Source organism: Canis lupus, chromosome 9 (assembly GCF_048164855.1).
Source record: "Canis lupus baileyi chromosome 9, mCanLup2.hap1, whole genome shotgun sequence".
Lineage (NCBI taxonomy): Eukaryota > Metazoa > Chordata > Mammalia > Carnivora > Canidae > Canis > Canis lupus.
The window spans coordinates 31268495-31289002 of record NC_132846.1 but is presented as its reverse complement, the minus strand read 5'-3'; the positions used below and the strand labels follow the sequence as shown (position 1 = coordinate 31289002).

Genomic DNA, 20508 nt, shown 5'->3' with positions numbered 1-20508 from the left:
ATTATAGATTTGAAATAAAATTAAAATATCCACACTTTCTACACCAAATCCCACTTTTCTTGGGTCTGTGATGTTTAGAAACTCCAAAGCCGGGCAGCCCCGGTGGCGCAGCGGTTTGGCGCCGCCTGCAGCCCGGGGTGTGATCCTGGAGACCCCGGATCGAGTCCCGCGTCGGGCTCCCTGCATGGAGCCTGCTTCTCCCTCTGCCTGTGTCTCTGCCTCTCTCTCTGTGTCTATGGATAAATAAATAAAATCTTAAAAAAAAAAAAAAAGAAAGAAACTCCAAAGCCAATGATATTTAAAATTTAAATCTTGGGATCCCTGGGTGGTGCAGTGGTTTGGCGCCTGCCTTTGACCCAGGGTGCGATCCTGGAGACCCAGGATCAAATCCCATGTTGGGGTCCCGGTGCATGGAGCCTGCTTCTCGCTCTGCCTGTGTCTCTGCCTCTCTCTCTCTCTCTCTGTGTGACTATCATAAATAAAAATTAAAAAAATAAAAATAAAAAATAAAAAATAAATAAAATTTAAATCTTTTATTTCATTTTAAAAATTATACAAAGTGTTCAACGTATTTCTTCCAGAGTCACACCTCATTTTTGGTCCCAAATTATATTGATATACCCACAATTTCCCATCATTTTCACCAACGTTGATTCCAAAAATCTTTTTATTGTTTTTAAAACTCACATTTATCTTGAAAGTAAGAATGTTTGTTACTATTGAGTATATCAAATGACTGTACCTTAGGTTCTAAAAGCATTTCTTCCCAAAATGTTTTAAGTCAAGATGGCGGAATCAGAAGAATATAAACTTAAGTCTCAGATTAGAGTTTGAGCAACCACAGGCTTTGCCCACAGCTCACGTCTGCTACCCATGCTGGGCAAATTACCTAGTTTTCTAATCTTTGAAATGAAGATAACAATGCTTTCCTCCTACAAATGCTGGTAGATTAGAAAGTATAAGCACTTATAACAGAGTCTAGCACAGGTAGGCCTTCAAAAAATTAGAACAGAAGAGAAATGACAATATTATTGTCCTAGGAGTGCAGCCACCTAATGTAACCTCTTTAAAGAAAAAAAGAAAAATATTTGTTTTGATGTGTAAATTGGGGTGTTTCAGGGCATCTGTTTTATGTCCCTATGGTGAAATCGATTCTCAACTATTGACACATTCTTAGATGGTTATTTCCAAAGAGACCCTTCCATTTCTAGTTCATATATTAATTCAATTATCCAACAACACTTAAGTATACTCATCATTGCAATTTATTTGGATTGTCCTCAAGTAATCAGCTTCCTTCAGTGTTGCCAAGTTGGCATACTCCCTCTTCTCCCAGCCAGAGCTCCTGAGAACAACTGCAAGGCTAGATAGGTGCTCTGACCATAAGAGATACAAATCGCTGTAGTGTAAAACTACATTTGAGCTGTGCTTGAGATGTGCTATGGATGGACAGTGTGGCCTTTTCCTTTCCTCTGAAGTTCTTGGCCTTGGCACTGCCCATCCCTAATTCTGAGGATAGTAATGAAGTTGGGGAGCTGCTGCCTGCCCTGCCCTTAGCCCTGTGCTTGCCTATCCTCCCTGGATGACAGACAGCCTTCCCCCTCCCCAGAGTGGGGTCTTCATGTGATTTTCGCTCTCACATTCACCATTATCTTCATGATCACCATGTTCCTTTGCTGATCAGATAGTCACACCTGGCCTCCCTTGGGCTCACTGTATGCCCATTGCCCCTCTCCCTGGCACATATCAATGTCCTGTTACCCATTGGTTGACTAGCTGCTACAGTTTATGACCTAACTTTCTAAGGGATGTGAGTGTGGTAGATGCAAAAGTTTTAAAGAGCAAAAATGTGATAAAATAATGAGTTTGGTCTAGAGAGAATGAAGCAGATTTCACAATGGAGCTAAGATTTGATGGATGAACAAGAATACCACAAAGAGGGAAGGAATGCAATTTCAGGCAGAAGGAATGAAAAAATCAAAGGCACAAAAAGCATGAAAATCCATAGGGTCAGGAAAGCATGTCCACTGTGAGCAACATGTAGAATGTGTAGTGGAGAATAACCAGAGATGAGACTGGGAAGGGAATTTGGAGCCAAACCATATAAGCCAGTCTATGAAGCTCACATTTAGAGTGTTGGCAATAAGAAGTCACCAAAAGTGTTAGTCACCAAAAATGTTAGTGACATGATAGAGTTGCACTGTAAAGATGAATGCTTTAGCACTGAGGGGGGCAGTGAAAAGGAAGAGAGTCCAGAGATAGGGAAATTAGTCAAGAATTATTTGAGAGATGCAAGCTCCAAGAAAGAGCTTGAAGTATGGGTGGCAAGGGAAAAAGAGGAGGCAATTGAATCAAGAGACATTTCAAAGGAGAAAGTAGTAAGTTATAGGATGAGAAGACTAATTGAGATTGAAAATAGATAGAAGCCAAAGATAATTCTGAGATGACATTTTTAATTTCTGTGTTCTCTCCTAACAGATAGATAATATATATTTGTAGATAGGTAGAAGATATATCTTTCTATATCTTATATATCTATATGTCTATGTCTATATAGATATAGAGATCTTCATCTTACCTTCACCAGTACCATTTTTAAAAACCTGAACACCTGCATATAATATATTACCATGATGATAAAGCGCACAGTACTTGCACAATAGACTAGAAGAGCTTCAGGGAACTCCTCATTTTCTCAGAAGAGCTTGGGCATCTGGAATAAGTTACAGGGAGGTTATGGAATTTTCTTCCCTGGAGGTCTTTTACAACAAGCTAGATACCCATCTGTCCATGATGGCTTAGGTGTGGTCCTCTCTGAAGCCTGGGAGGTGACCTATTGAGTTCTTGTGATCTCTTCCAGACCTACAATTCTATGCTTCTACATCATTTTATGGCTTAACCCCAAGGTATATTATTCATTTGATAAAATAAATAATAAGATGAAACTGGGAATTTTTTATGGACGCTGTCATGGAATATATTTTGGAAATTCTTACAATTAACTAGTGAGTTCACTAAATAAATTATGGATAATGTTATGGGTCGGCATTTCCCAAAGTGTGTTTGATGTTGTAGTTTCCCAAACTAGTGCTGCCGTACTCTTTCTCCAAAAAATGGGAAAAGATGGAAATTCACAGCGTTTATTAGTATGTCAAAGCCTTGAGATGTTCTATAGGAAAGAAGCTTTTCCAATTTTCACCTAGGGTGACTTCAAACTTTTAGAAGTAAAAAAAAAAAGGGAGAGAGATGTATCTATATCTATATATGGCTATCAATATCTATCTGTAATCTATCTACTTTTTAACTTCCTTTGAGAATGGAGTTTCATAAAACCCATGTTACTAAATATTATTTTGACTTATTCTTCCTACCATAAGAAAATTTGGGTGGGTATATGACCAGTAACATCTAAGCTTGTCCAAGGATGATCTTTGGTTATCTAGTAATTGAGTTATCTTAAAATTATAGTTTGCTTCCCTATAAAGTGGGGATAATAACACCAATCTCATAAGGTTGTTAAAAGGATTAAATAAAATAAAATGTGTAAAGCACCTGGCACAGGGCCTGGTACCTGGTAAATGCTCCATAAATGTTAGCTTTCTACCCTCTGTTTATCCATTAAGGTGTGGTATCTAGTACAGCTTACAAATAAATTAAATAGTTCTGGTGCAGTCAAGTGATCATCCCTCAGTAGTCACAACTATCCAGAGCTGGGTGTGTATGTGCACAAGGATCACTATACAAAAGTAAGAATATTTCTAAAAGTGGTGGGATTGTGGGAGCTTTGGTTTATTTTTTAAAACTTCATGAGCTTTATTTTTTAGAGCAGTTTTAGGTTCACAAAAAAAACAGTATAGATTTCCCAGTCACCCCTTTCCCCACCCATATACAGCCTCCCTTACCATCAACATTCTTCACCACGATGGTACATTTGTTACAATCAAAGGACCAATAGTGACACATTATTATCAATCAAAATCCATAGTTTACATTCAGATTCACTGGTTGTGTCATACATTCTATAGGTTTCGATAAGTGTATAATGACATACATCCACCCTTACAGTATCACACAGAGTAGTTCCACTGCCATAAAAATTACCTGTGTGGGATACCTGGGTGGTTCAGTGGTTAAGCGTCTGCCTTCAGCTCAAGGAGTGATCCCGGGGTCCTGGGACTGAGTCCAGTATCAGGCTCCCCGCAGGAAGCCTGCTTCTCCCTCTGCCAATGTCTCTTCCTTTCTCTGTATGTCTCTCATAAATAAATAAATAAATAAATAAATAAATAAATAAATAAATAAATAAATAAAAAAAATCTGGAAAAAAAAATTCCCAGTGCTCCACCTATTCATCCTTCCATTCTCCCAAGCCCCAGGCAACCACTGGTCTTTCTGCATAATGTAGTATGTAACCTTTTCAAATTGGCTTCCTTCATTTAGTAAGATCTTAACCCCTCTTTTAAAGGCCTTCTGGCTGATTAAATCAAACCCATCCAAGACAATCTCCTTTTTGATTAACATAAAGTCAACCAGTTAGGGACTTATACACATCTACCTTTAAATTTCTCCTATGTCTTTTTTTAAACAGACTTACTAGAATAGTGTCTTTTAAATGTAAGAAAACAAGTTGAAAATTGACAAGCAAATAGAAGAAATGAGCCAAGGAAAAATAAAAAATGGATATCGTGGGGCGCCTTGGGTGGCTCAGTCACTTAAGCATCTGCCTTCAGCTAAGGTCATGATCCCAGTGTCCTGGGATCAAGCCTGCATCAGGCTCCCTTCTCAGCAGGGAGTCTGCTTCTCCTGCTGCTTGCTACTCCCCCTGCTTGTGCTCTCTCTCTGTCAAATAAATAAATGAAATCTTTTAAAAAAAAATGGATATCATGAGTTAAAGATCCTGTGCTAGAGCAGCCCAGCCATACTTGCTTCAAATTTCCCCATATTGCTAAGTCCCATCTCCTGGCAGACAATTTCAAGTTGTTCTACTCTGTAGTTTCCTACCTGGCTGCTCTCCCTGGGCTTCTGCCTTTCTCTTCCATGATCTCAAACATCTCAAACACCTTTTTTCAAGGTTCCCTATGGTCCTAGGACAGAGTAATCCTAGAGAATGCAAAAAAAAGAAAAAAAAAAAAGAAAAAAGAAATAGCCCCTGTTTATTTAGCACTTACTATGTGTCAGGCACTGTAGTTCTAAGCATTCTACATATATTATTTCATTTAATCTTCGTATCAATGAGGTGAGGTAGGTATATGGCTCTGCAGTTTGAAGATATGCAAGCTGAACCTAACAGCACACACGTAAGAACTGTCAGAACCAGGATTCAAGTCCATGATGGGCTGTTTCAAATCCTTTATAAAATCACTACTTTATGCTCCAAATGGTAACCTCAGTGTCACAGATCAGTGATTCCCAAATGTTAATCCTACCCTTAATGATGAAGTTTTCACTATTATGAACTGTCCTGATTGTTTCTTGTTGGGTAATCACACTCCAGTATCCCAGGTGTGAGAGTCGCCAAAGGAGGGAACAGCTTCTATCTTCTCCCTGAAGCGCTCACCACTGTGTTCCTGACCTACCTCTGCCACAGGGTTTTCAAACCCTCAAGAGAAAAAAAAAATGGAGGAAGCTTGTGGGCTTCACAGTTGTACTTCTTAGGGCAAAAACTGGCTATCCTAAATTGAGCAAGATGGCAGTAAGTTGGCTTCCAATTTTTATGTGAAATTTGACTTATGATAAAAACTTTTAATTAAAAAAAGGAGCAAAGACAAGATTGTGATAATAAAACAAAGTACCACACCAAGATGGACATCAAGCTCTACCTATGGTATTCTGACAAACACAGGGCCTACAATACAATGTCACACAAATGTAACATAAAACAAAATTTTAGAGGTGCCTGAGTGGCTCAGTCGATTAGACAACTGACTTGATTTTGGATCAGGTCATGATCTCAAGGTCATCAGATTGAGCCCTGCATCAGGCTTCATGCTCAGTGGGGAGTCTCCTTGAGATTCTCTCTCTCCTTCTGCCTCCCCCCGTACATACCACATGTGCTATAAATAAAATCTTTAAAAAAGTTTAGGTTGTGATTTTCAAAATTTGGATTTTTAAATAAAGATCTTTTGAAAAATAAGCTTTCCAAGGTTTAATTTCAGTAAAATTCACTGACTTTAACTTAACAGTTCAGAATTTTGATGAATGTAAGCAGTCATACTTACACATGGTAGCCTGGTACCACAATCAAGATAAAGAACATTTCCATCAGACCAAAAGTCCCCTCTTTTTCTGCACCTTTCCACTTAAGCCCCTCTCTTTACCTTTGGCCCCAGGCAACCACTGATCAGCTTTTCATCACTATAGTTTTTCCCTTTGTATAATTTCATATAAACGAATTTGTATAGTATATACTACTTTGTGAAAGGCTTCTTTCACTGAGCATAATGCTTTTGAAATTCATGCATGCTGTTGCATGTATCAGTAGTTTGTTCCTTTTTACTACTATATGTTGTTTCGTTACATAGACCAACCACATGTATCTACTTACCTATTAATGAATATTGAGTAGTTTTCTATTTGAGGTTTTAATGAAAAAAGCTGCTATGAATATTTACACATAAGCCTATGTGTACCTATGTTTTCATTTTTCTTGGGTAAATGATTATAAGTGTAATTCCAAAGTCATATGGTTAATCTGAATTTAACTTTATAAGAAACTGTCTAAATGTTTTACAGAGTGGTTGCAAAGTTTTGCATTCTCACCATAATGTATGAGAGTTCCAGTCGCTCAGCATACTTGTCAATACTTGGTATTATCAGTCTTTTAATTGGAGCCATTCAATTGAGTAGGCAGTAGAAGCTCATGGTAATTTTAATGTAAAATTCCTTGATGACTCTTAATATTGAATATGTATTTATTTGTGTTCATATATCTTCATTGTGAAATGTCTTTTAAAATCTTTTGCTCATTTTTTGACTGGATTGTTTATGTTCTTGCTTATTGAGCTGTAAAGTTTCTTTATATATTGTGAGTACAAATTCTTTATCAAATATATATTCTGCAAAACTATCTTCCACTGCGTGGTGCCTCTTTTTATTTCCTTAACAATGTCTATTGAAGGAAAAATGATTCATTCTAATGTCCAATTTATGAAGTTTTCTTTCATGGTTCATGCTTTTTTGTGTCCTCTATATAGTTTTTGGGTTTTTTTTTACTAACTCAAAGTTACAAAAATTTTCTCCTATGTCTTCTTCTAGAAATTTTATGGTTTTATTTCTTATGTTTAGGTCTTTAATCCTTTGAGAGTTATATATATGTGATGTGAGGTAAAGTTTCTAAGTTAATATTTTCCATATAAATATCTGATTGTTTTGGCACCATTTGTTAAAAAAACTATCTGCATTGAATTATCTTAGCCCTTTCATTGAACATCAATTGACCATTTATATGCCATCTATTTCTGAGCTCCCTATTCTATTACATTGATCTATATGTCTATATCACACTATCTTAATCTCTGTAGCATCACAGTAAAACTTGAAATCAGATAATATAAATCCTTCAACTTTTTTCCTACCTTTTCAAGAGTGTTTAGATTGCTTTAGGTACCTTGAGTTCTCATACAACTTTTAGAATCAGCTTCTGCCAAAAACAAGACAGGGATGTCCACTCTCACCACTGTTATTTAACATAATGCTGGACGTCCAGCCACAGCAATCAGACAACAAAAAGAAATAAAAGGCATCCAAATCAGCAAGGAAGAAGTAAAACTTCCACTATTTGCAGATGACATGATACTCTTTATAGAAAAAAATGAGACCCTATCAAAAACCTACTAGAACTGTTAAATGAATTCAGTAAAGTGACAGGTTATAAAATCAACATAGAGAAGTCTGTTGCATTTCTATATACCAGTATTGAAGCAGCAGAAAGAGAAATTAAGGAATTGATCCATTTACAACTGCACCAAAAACAATAAGATACCTAGAAGTGAACCTAACCAAAGAGGTGAAAGACCTATTCTCTGAAAACTATAAAACACTGATGAAAGAAATTAAAGATGACATAAAGAAATGGAAAAGCATTCCATGCTCACAGATTGGAAGAACAAATATTGCTAAAGTGTCTGTACTACTCAAAGAAATCTACACATTTAGTGCAATCCCTATCAAAATACCAACAGCATTTTTCACGGAGCTAGAGCAAACAATCCCAAAATTTGTATGGAACCACAGAAGACCCCAAATAGCCAAAGCAACCTTGAAAACGCAAAGCAAAGCAGGAGGCTTCAAAGTTTCAGTCTTCAAGTAGTAGTTCAAAGCTGATATTATCAAAACGGTATGGTACTGGAACAAAAATAGCCATATAGATCAGTGGAACAGAATAGAAAACCCAGAAATGAACCCACAACAATATGGTGAATTAATATTCAACAAAGCAGGGAAGAATATCCAGTGGGAAAAAGTCTCTTCAACAAATGGTGCTAAAATCTGGACAGCAACTTGCAAAAGAATGAAACTGAACCACTTTCTTAACATCACACACAAAAATAAATTCAAAATGGATTAAGACCTAAACATGAGACCTGAAACTATAAAAATCTTAGAAGAGAACACAGGCAATAATTTCTTTTACAACAGCCATAGAGACATTTTTCTAGATACTTCAGAGGCAATGGAAACAAGCAAAAATGAACTGTTGGGACTTTATCTAAATAAAAAGCTAATGCACAGCAAAGGAAACAATCAACAAAAGTATAACGCAATCTATGGCATGGGAAAAGATATACACAAATGACATATCTGATAAAGGGTTAGTATCCAATCCAAAATATATAAAAAACTTATAAAACTCAAACACCCTCAAAATGAATAATCCAATTAAAAATGGGCAGAAGACATGGATAAACATTTTTCCAAAGAAGCCATACAGATAGCCAACAGGCACATGAAAAGATGCTCAACTTCACTGATCATCAGGTAAATAAAAATTAAAACTACAATGAGATATCACCTCACACCTGTCAGAATAGCAAAAATAAAAAACACAAGAATCAACTGGTTGTTGGTGAGGATGTGGATAAAGGGGACCCCTCTTGCACTGTTGGGGGGAATGAAAACTGTTGCAGCCACTCTGGAAAACAGTTCCTCAAAAAGTTGAAAAGAGAACTACCCTGATCCAGCAATTGCACTACTAGGTATTTACTCAAAGAATACAAAAATACTAATTGAAACGGATTCATGTACCCCGATGTTTATAGTAGCATTATCTACAATAGCCAAATTAGGAAACTGCCCAATTTTTCATTGAATGATGAATAGATAAAGAAGATGTGGTGTAAATATACAATGGAATATTACTCAGCCATCAAAAAATGAAATCTTGGCTTTTGCAATGACATGGATGGAAGTAGAGAATATTAAGTGAAATGAGTCAGTCAGAAAAACATAAATACCATATGATCTCACTCATGTGGAATTTAAGAAACAAAACAAATGAACAAAGAGAGAAAAAAGAGAGGGAGGCAAACCAAGAAACTCTCAAGAGTTTTCTTGAGAACAAACTAATGGTTACCAGAGAGAGGAAAGGCAGGTGGGGCATGGGGCATAGGCGAAGGGGATTGAAGAGTGCACTTGAGATGAGCACTGGATGAAGTGTTGAATCACTATATTGTACACCTGAAACTAATATTACATAGTATGTTAATTAAAAACTTAAAGAATCAGATTCTCAATGTTTTGCTGGGATTTTTGTTTGGGAATTCATTCACTCTATAGAAAAATTTGGGGAAAATTCACATCTTGGGGCACCTGGGTATCTCAATTAAGTGTCTGCCTTCAGCTGAGGTCATGATCTCAGGGTCCCAGGATCGAGTCCTGCCTGTATCAGGCTCCCAGCTCAGGGAGCAGTCTGCTTCTTTCTCTTCCTCTGCCCATTTCTCCCTCCTTTCCCCCTGCTCATGCTCTCTCTCTCTCAAATAAATAAATAAAAATATTTTTAAAATTTTACCAATCTATCACTACAGCAGATCTCTCCATTATTTGTCTTCTTTCATTACTTACAGTAATGTTTTGTAATTTTCAGTTTTACATATCTTCAGTTTTACATGTCTTACACAGCTTTTGTTAAATTTATCCATATTTAAGGTTTTTATGCTATTATAAACAATACTGCTTTTTTATTTTTTTAAAGATTTTATTTATTTATTTATTTATTTATTTATTTATTTAGAGAGGGAGGGAGCACAAGCAGGGGTAGGTAGGGGCAGAGAGAGAAGGAAAAACAGAGTCCCTACTGAGCAGGGAGCCTGATGAGGGGTTCAATCCCACGATCCTATGATCATGACCTGAAGACAGATGCTTAACCAATTGACCCATTCAGGCACTCCAATGATATTGCTTTTTAAATTTCAATTTCAAATTGTTAATTATTGGCATATGAAAATACAATTGATTTTTGTATGTCAATCTTTTGTTAACAATGTAACCTTGCTAAATACATTTATTAGCTCTAGTATGTTTTTTAAAGATATTTTAAGATTTTATTCAGAGAAGAGCATATCATATGTGTTTTATTGGTCTGGATATATTATCCTTTTTATATGTTGCTGGGTTCAAATTATTAATATTTTGGTAAAGATTTTTGCAACCATGTTCATGAAAGATAAGGATCTAATAGTTTTCAAGTAATGTCTTTCTATTATTTTGGTAATAGGTTAATGCTAACCTCCCAAAATGATTTGGGAAATATTCTTTCTTCTTTTGTTTCCTGGAAGAATTTATATAGTTGGTATTACTTCTTCCTTAAATGCCTGGTATAATTCATCAATGAAGTTATCCAGACCTCAAAAAGTTATCCAGACCTAAAAAAGAAAAGAATGTTTTCTTTTTTAAAAATAGATGTAGGATGATTTAGCTCATCTATTTTGAGTTAGCTTTGATACTTTGTGTTTCAAAAATTTCATCCATTCCATCAAACTGATGAATTTGTTGGCATTTGGTTGTTCATAATATTGCCTTATATTTCTTTTACATTTGCAGGCTCTGTAGTTCTATTCCTTTTTTTATTGTGGATAGTGATTCATATTTTGTTTTGCTTTTTCCTGATCATTCTTTCTGGTTTTTAATCAATATATGGACCTTCTCAAATAAGCTTTTGGGTTTATTGATTTTCTCTATTGCTTTGGTAGTTTCATTTTTCTTATATTTTATTAGTTTCTGTACTTTCTTAATTTTTACTTCTTTCCACTTAATTACTGATGCTTTCCTGTTTCTAATTTCCCCAGATGGAAGTTTGGATCATAGACTTTAACTTTTTCTCTATAATATTATACTTTTTAAATGCTATACATTTTTCTTTAAGTGTACTATTTTAGACCAGTCTTACAATTTAACACATGGTATTTTCTTTTTCATTTATATAAAACTCTTTTACAACTTCCTTTGTGATGTATTCCTTGAGCCACGAATTATTTAGATATGTGCTGTTTAATTTCTATTTATGATTTTTCCAGAAATATTTTCCATAGTTGATTTCTAGTTTAATGTTACTGTTTTCAGAAAAAAATACTCTGTAAATATTTAAATCCATTTAAAATTTTTGAAATTTATTTTATGACTCAGAATACTGTCTATTTTAGTTACTGCCCCATGTACACTTCATAAGATTATGTGGAATGCTGTTGTTGAGAGGAGTATTGCATAAATGATCATAGAAATGCATCTATCTTAGTCTGTTTGGGCTGCTGTAACAAAATACCACAGACTGGATGGTTTATAAATAGTAGAAACATATTTTTTACAGTTCTGGAATCTGGAAGTTCAAGATCGGGGTGCCAGCATGGTTGGGTGAAGACCTTCTTCTAGATTGCAGACTTCTTTTGTTAGTATGTGTGCTGCCCAAGTGAGCACTGGATTGCAGACTTCTTATGGTATTCCCACATGAAAGAGGAGACTAGGGAGTTCTGTGGAATTTCTCTTCTAAGGGCACTAATTCCATTCATGAGGGCTCTGCTTCATGGCCTTATGACCTCCCAAAGACCTCACCTCATAATACCATCACCTTTGGGGTAGATTTCAACATATGAATTTTGGGAAGGACACGAATATTCAGACCATAGCAATGTCCTAATGATGTCATCTTCCTGTTTCTCACCCTAGTCCCTAGTCTTCTAGAATGAGCACAGGTCCAGCACGGAACAATTGCAACTTCTGGTTTCTCGGCTGATGTTTTGAATTTGAATTCTTGTACCACTACATCCCAATTTCCTTACCCATAAAATGGAAATTAAAACAATATGGCCTCTTAGGCCAACCATAAATTGAAATAACATATTGAGGGTGGGGGTGGGCATGTGGAAGGAAAGGAAAGATATAATCTTCAGCTTTTTTTAGGCCAAGATATTTTATAGAAAATCTATATGTCTTCATCATTTATTTATTTTTTTATGTCTTCATCATTTAGTATGGTCTCCTCTTCCTCACCACATCCAATTTTTAAATGAACATTGAGATCTCATTTTTTTTCTAAAGTAAAGAAGTATAGAGCTACCTTTCTCTGTTATTAGAAACATCCTTGAGAAGTCTTTTCCTTTTCTCTCCCCCTCAACTAATTTGTTAGCATCATTACGTTAATTGGTACATTACATTGTAATGGAATCACTTAGGTTGCTTGTGGCCATTGTTGCAGCATCACTGAACTTCCTATTTATTATTGCTTCTCAATTTAAAATTTAACTATAAATCACTGACTTCTTTAGCACTTATAGCTTGCTTTCCTTCAAGTAAAAAATAGTTTCAGCATCTTTTCTGAAAAGTCATGAGTCATTGTTTGTTCAGACCCAATAGTCTAAATTTAAAAGCCGTAGCACAGGGTTCTGTAGGAGGGAGACAGACAGAGGACCCTAAAGTATTGACTCATAATAGAGCACCACTCTGATGAAGTCCTAAGACAATCCAAATTATGATCTGGTTCAAAATGAACTTATACCACAGAGAATGAAGTTACTGAAATAGGCAGAAATAGAGGCTGTGTGCCACGGCCATCCACAAATCTTTGAACTGGTAGCAGGATGACTTGAACTAAAATGCAGCTCTAACCAATCTAAAACCCAATCAAAACCACTGCAGATTCCTCTACGGTAGCTTGAGGAATGCCTTCTCAATTCTCTGACTTACAATCATACAGTCTTGCTAGGATCCATGGCTTAAGAGAATGTTAAAAATGTCATGATACGTCAGGAAGAATCACTCAAACGATGAAAGCATATCTCAGAAAAGAGTGGATTCAAAGATGTGAACATATAGACAGACATTTCCAAGGAAATAAATAAGACTTTTCACTGACCCAGGACCCACTGGATCAGTGGATCCAGTAGAACCACATCTAGGAAGGTGGGTAGGGGTCCAGACTTCACCTGCATTCACTATATTGCTGCCTTGCCCTTATCCAAGGGCTTCTATTGCTTTAGGAAATAAATTGAGGATAAAGCTAGGAAAGTGGCTATACCCTGGGCCTCCTTCCGTCAGTAGTGCTCCTGGAATACAGGCAAAGGAGCATTTCATTTTGTGGAAGTCAGAAGCAGTACACAGTTGGTAAAGGCTCAAGTGTGTAGCAAATACACTTAAGGACTGGGACAATTCAAAAAAGGCTTAGCTTCTGTGCTCAAATAGCTTATCTTCTGGCGAGAAATAAGGAAAACCCATTTGGAACAAGAGTGAACATAATCAGGTTATACATAATTTAGTGCTAACTCATCACTCCACTAATTACATTCCATTTCATTTAGTTTTCACACCTTGCCTCACATAAATACTTCTCTAGGGACTGAAATTCTCTTCATTCCTCTTGGTGCTTAAGGGAAGGCTACTTGAGGACAAAGGTCCACGTCTCTCACTTGCCTTTACCCTTATGCCCTGGGCCTGATATATGTAATATTCTATTTATTATTTTATTTTTTAAAGTGGTTAAGAATAATAAAAGAAAGATTAATAGAGATGAAGTAGTCACAAAATTCAACATAAAAAATCTTGATCTTGAACTCTAGGACTTGGCATATAGGAGGCTTGCAATATGTATGTTGTTTGAAGAGATAAAGTATTCCAGGAGAGAAAATAACATCAGCAGAGAGGCATGAGAATGGCATATTGATGAATCTGAGAGAGGTTAGCCAAACTAGAGCTAAAGCTGGATCACATGAAATAACAGGAAGTAAAGATTGTGAGGATAGACAAATTATGGGTCTGAGAAACTCAGAAGAGAAGCTTGGGTTTCTAGAAGACAGGGAGTCTTTGAAGGTTCAGGGACCACTGAACTGTGGAACAAGAGTGTCTGAGGAAGATGAATAGCTATACGATGAGCTAGGGAAGAAGAGGAGGCCTCACTGAGTCTAGCTACGAGCCCATGCCAGCCATCCAGGTGTGAAGTGATGACTGGGACGGGTAGGGGTGGGGGAGGTGATGGAAAGGAAGGGGTGTGGATAAGAGGCATTTCAAAGGAAGACTCAGCAGGATTTAATAAACACTTTTCAGTAGATCAAAATCACCGGGCTTACCACGTCTGCAACAGAAGAGATAAGAAAATGACTAACACTTGTAGAAGGAGCAAAAGATAGAAGACTTAGGGAATAGAAGCCAGGCCTGGGGGTCAGCAACCCATGACCTTGCTCAGTGCACTTGTTAATTCATTCCTTAAAATCAGGAGGTCGCTTCACCATTAAAACTTGCTAGTCTCTTGCCTTCTGGTGTTATACAAGTTCTAAAATGCAAAGAGAAAAGACACCCTGGTCCTTGCCAGTGGCAGGCTTTCTGAAATTTTCTGGAACTGCTAACCTCTCAAGGTAGAATTTTCCTGGACTTGCCCAACCCTTCCCACCTGGCCATCTCCTCTGAGGCCAAGGACACCCTAAGATAAGTACCCAAGAATGCCTTCACCTGCCGGAAGATTTGGGTCCCTGAAAAACAGGAGCAGGTGACAACAGCTCTCAGTTTATTTCAGCACACACTCAATGTGATGTGTGGAAAGTGTGAACTCACTGAGTTGCAGAAATCCACCTCAGCATACATACAAAAGAAAGTACAATAGAATTAAGTTAAAGCAGAAAGTGAAGTACAAAAGTATCATCCATTATGCATTTTCTTTACATTTCTGTTTGTGGAGATACTGCATTTGCTATAGATTCTGAGGGTCTCATTAGTGCTCCCAGCATTGCTATATCTGTTCAAGAGGAAATGGTCCCTGACGAGATAAACTCGTCACACAACATTCAGTGGAAATGATGTCATGGAACAATGTGCCTGATACAATTCATGATAAAATTTCATCTGCTACAAAAAAGAAATGATAATTGCATGACATGCCAGAGGTGTTAAGTTATGCTACAGTGGCAATTATATGTTGCAGGATATATATACCAACCAACATGTTATACACCTTGAACGTACACCATGTTATACGTAAATTATCTCAGTAAAAATAAACTAAAAAAAAAAACTTCATCCATGTGGACAAAGCTCAAAAACAAAACAGACAAGTTACAAAAGGATATATATGTCAGAATTCTATTATGTAGTCTAAAAACTTGAAAGGAACATTTTTTTTTTTTTTTTGGTTAGGGACCCAATAATGTATTTAAAAAAAAAAACAACTTGTATCTGGAGAAAGGGAGAAAGATAGGGTATGGGAAAACAGAATAGGGTATATACAGGGGCTTCAACCATACTTGTGATGATTCATTTCTTTAGCTGAGTAGTAGGCATATGGGTGTTCTTTACAGAATTCCTTTCACCTTTCTGTACTTTGAAATATTTAACAACCTATTTTCTTTATGCCTTCAATTCTTTCCTGGGAAGAAGAGTGGAAGCCCACGCTGGAGCTGGGTCTTCCCACCACCTGGAAGTCGTGGCACCGTCCTCCCTCTTCAGTGTGGGAGAGACCTGCATCCATGGCAGGGAGACAAAAAAGAGAGAGGAGACTCTGGCATTAGGCGTTGAGTTGCTAAAGGGACCAATACCTTTCATTCAACCCTTACTAATAGGGTTGGACTATTAGTAAATGTATGTACTTTTCAAAGTCCATACATTTTTATTTTTGCTGGACAAAAGTTCTATTCCAGGAGGAGGAGGGGCATCACTTCTTAGCATTCCTGAGCACAGGATGGGGTTTCTTCCCATTACAATGCTTAAGAGGGCAAACATGTGAGAGTCTCCAAAAATGCTCAAATGCCTGCTCCTTGCTGGCCCACAGAAAGGGGATTAGTAAAGCACCATTAACCCCACAATGAAAACACATCAGTTTAAGGTTTTCTTTCATCCTAAACCCAGTTTATAAACACAGCCTTATCACAGGGGAATGTTTATCTGCATGTGTTATAAGTAGATTCCCAAAAAAAGCCACAGTAGCTAATGAAATTAAATATGATGTTGGAAAATCTATCTGCTCCTTCCAGCAAAAATGACACAGGAGACAGGCCAGAATGTGGTTTAGTTCAAGCATCTTTACTCTAGTTTATTTAGAAGCTTTATTAAGAAGTTAAAGAAAGCCAGAAGTTTGAACCTAAGAATCTCCTATTTTTCCAATTACTTACACCAAATGTCTAAAGCAAGGCAAAATATTGAGCTTTTTAATGGCTTAGCAGCGCCAAGAGTTAAGACACATTCCAGTAATTTATGATCATTTATCTGAGAAGTGGTTGATGACAAAGGAAACTTAATTACAGCTTTCTTCTCCTCCCACTTCCAACCACCCAAGAGGTCCTTGAGCTTCTGATTGTTTTTATTTATTCTAAACTTCCAGAGGCTAATTTGACTAAAGACCTTAACTAAATTTGACTTTTCTAAAAGCTTTCCTTCAAGGGTTAATAATGTTTTTCTATCACTATCATCATTTCTCGCTGGAGGGTCACATTTGTTATGCATAATTACTAATGATATGATGAAACAAATGGAGAAACAGTGCAGATTTTCACTCCCAAAGGGCCAACTGCAAATTTAAATCTGTCTCAGTTCTCCAACATCATGCATATAAATCTGTACTCCGTGTGCCATACAACATTCCTGGCAATGCCAGGATCACAGCTAAAGAGACTTGAAAGCAAAACGTAACTTACCAACTATTCTTTTCCTCTGGTGCGTGGGTGGGCCTAGGGTCAAGTCAATAACGAAACTAAGTGGGGTACCTGGGTGGCTCAGTGGTTGAGCATCTGCCTTTGGCTCAGGTCTTGATCCCATTGTCCAGGGATCAAGCCCCACATGAGGCTCCCTGCAGGGAGCCTGCTTCTCCCTCTGCCTATGTCTCTGCCTCTCTCTCTCTGCCTCTCCTTAATAAATAAATAAAATCTTTTAAAAAAATAATGAAACTAAGTATGCAATATTTTCTAAACTGGAGGCTGTGGGCTCTGAACAATTGATGCAATCAGAAAGACAAGAATATTTGAAGTTTGAACTCTCCTGGAGTGTTTGGGATATGTGGTTTCCATGGATACCTGAAGGCCGAAGCAGGGAGACCCAAACATACACACTGGGACCCCAAGTACAGAAAGAGAACTTTTTGATTTTCTATAACTGACAACTGTTCTCTTGATCTCCTTTGCTTTCCTAGGACAGACAACTTACCCTACCTATTCCATTCAGGTTTATATAGTCTGATCTAATGATCTGTAGCCAAACCTGAGTATTACTATCTCAGCTACTATCAAATTGTCACATCTGGTTTATATATCAGCCATCCAGGGCTTCTACCCCTTCCTTTTTTCCTGTCTTTTTTCTTGGAGTTAACCTAATATCCCGGCTTTTACATTGTTCTGGTGTTGAGAAGGAGCACCCAGTCCTGAGCAGTCCCTGGTTTGGGTTTCTCACCTCACTTGGTCTTTGGCATCAAATTCTCTCTTTGCCATACCCACTGTGGTGTGACTTCTACCTAGGAGTGTCAGGCTAGAATTCACAGACTTCTCCATTCCTTCCAACTAGGTGTAGACCTCTTGCCTCCTATCCAGTCCAAGCCCTTTCTGATTCACTAGTTTGCCTGTCCTTCTGTGTCCCTGCCTTTATCCTGAGAATTCTCAGTTACTTTCTCTGTATCACTATATAGCATATGGAGTTCTGGAGCCTACCCAGCTCTACCTCCAGAGCACCTCCCTGAGACCTTACTGTTTTACTGCTCTAATCCCATGGGTTGAATTTCTCTGAGTGACTTGCCAGTTTACAAAGAAAACCTAGCACATTTCCTGATACTTATTTTCAGATTCCTTCCAAATCTATCTGGGAATTATCTTTCTGTCCCTAGTCCAGGGTGTTGATCTATGAAAGGAAGGAGAGAATTAGTAATACTTTAAGGATAATAGTTTGGAGAAGGATTATCCAGAACAAAGGATAATGAAGGTTTTATTCATTCACTTATTTATTTATCCATTCATTTATAAATTTTGGCTGTGCTAAACACTGTGCTGATTATGTAAGTGTAAGCAAGACATGGTCCATGCTTTTAAGGAATTCCTAGGCTAGCAGGGAGCAGGCATGTTAGCAGGTATTTTCAGGGCACACTGGAGACATACAAAATGTAAACAGATATCTGTACAGAATGGCAGGGTTGTATGGGAATTTAGACAAGTTCTCTTAGAAAAGCTGATGCTTCCCTTAAATCGTGAAGGATGATTGGGCTATTATCAACAGGAGGACAGAGATTTTTGTCAGTGAGAAGAATAGGAGTAAAAATGTGGGGGCATGAAACAGCATTAGAGAGCTACAATTATGATATAATTTATTAAAGCTGGAGAAAAGTTGGAGAAGTGGGGAAAAGTCAGGAGAAATATCAGGAAATTAAGGAGTTTTGGGGTGTTATCATAAGCACTGGAAAACCACTGAGTCTTTGAATAAAGGGAGAGATATGAGCTCTTACCTTGTAGAAAGATTATTCTTGCTATAGTGTAGAAAGTGGACTTGAGTAGGTCAAGATTGGAAGTAGGGAGGTTGGACAGGAAATGATGAGAATGTGAGTGAAGGGAGCAATTGTGAGAAAATAGGAGAAAATAGCAATGAGAAATACTTAGTAGGTAGAACTGAGAAGACCTGATTACTTGCTAACAGGAGAGAAATAATTTGGCAATGACTGGAAGTTTGGTGGGAGGGATAATGGTGAAATTTGCAGAGATAAAGAGTTTAATACAAGAAATAGACTTTATCGAGCTAGTTGTTTAGTTCAGTTTTGAGCATACTAAGTTTAGGGAGTTTTTGAGACCTAAGTTTAGGTCTGTGCTAATTGAATAGATTTGAAAGTCATAACACAGAGATTGTATTAATGACTGTGTCAACCTTTGCATGCTTGAACATGTCTTTATTTTGGACCAATAATTTGACTGAGCACAGGATTCTAGGTGGAAGTTCTTTTCTTTTATGGGTGTGAAATATTGATTGATGTTCTATCATATAGGCTTATTGATGAGATGTCCAATTTCCACTTTAGTTTTATTTCCTTTTATTTCTCTCCCATCTCTGGAAGAACACTACAAGTGGAAAACAACGAACAAAGATTAAAACTTAGTAATACCAGCATTTTAGGAGTTAAGAAGACATAGAATCTTATAAAACAATCTGAGGAAAAGGACTCAAAGAATCAGGAAAGTGCCAAGTATTTAAAGGAAACTTTTCAAGAAAGAAATAATCAACAATGTCAAATTCCAGAAAAATCAAGTAAAATAAGCCAAGAATGGGCAGGTTAGATCTGGTAACCTGTGAGTCATAGGTGACATTCAATAGAACAGTTTTAATGAGTATTGGGTTGGAAACTGAATGAGGGACCTCCAATTCAAAATGGCAGACTGAGTACACACATCTATCTCCCTTGTCACCCAACTGAGATGATTGGAAGAATTACAAAGGAGTCTAACTCCATAACTGCCCTGAGAATAAGAAAGAGAGGTCATCTGTGTACCAAAAATTATGACAAATTTCTGGAAAACAAAAAGTAAACAGGCTTTGTGACTAAGCAGAACCAAGTAAGCTAAATCCCAGAAGATGCATAGATGCATAGAAAGGCCAAAACAAAACAAAACACCATACTCTTCCCATGGGACCTGGAAAGTTCTGAGACTGGAGTTGGAAGGTCAATTACAACTCAAATCCAGAAGGAGACTTGAAAGATACTTTTAATGTATATGAGCAACAATGTAGAAAATGTGTGAGGGAATGGCTTTTGAGGTATTGGATTAAATTGGGTATAACACAATTTTCAAACAGGTCAAATTTATAGGTATGAAATTTCTAATCAGAGATGCAGTGTGCTGGTTAGAGCAACTTGGTATGGTATAATTGTTTGCATGGTTGGAGGAATGAAACCCAGAGTCAGCTACGACCCTTGACGAGAGGCTAGAATGCCATAGGTTCCCAGAATAATGTAGAAAATGGAAACCAAGAATGTAGAAAGGGGACTTACTATGGACTATGTACTCACCCTCCCCTTAAATATATCCTCCAAGAGGGCATAAGAAATTATTTTTTTCACCAAGACACTAAGAAATACAT

General features: G+C 37.2%; 1 long non-coding RNA gene across 1 annotated transcript in view; it reads right to left on the bottom strand.

The window, feature by feature from the left end:
- The window catches only part of LOC140639397 (uncharacterized), a 50357-nt gene that overhangs the window by 4577 nt on the left and 25272 nt on the right, over window positions 1–20508 (bottom strand). The window contains exons 5-6 of the long non-coding RNA XR_012036131.1: window positions 4999–5097; window positions 4102–4252 (exon numbers count right to left, since the gene is read on the bottom strand). This is a non-coding gene — a long non-coding RNA (uncharacterized lncRNA). The remainder of the gene's footprint in view (window positions 1–4101; window positions 4253–4998; window positions 5098–20508) is intronic.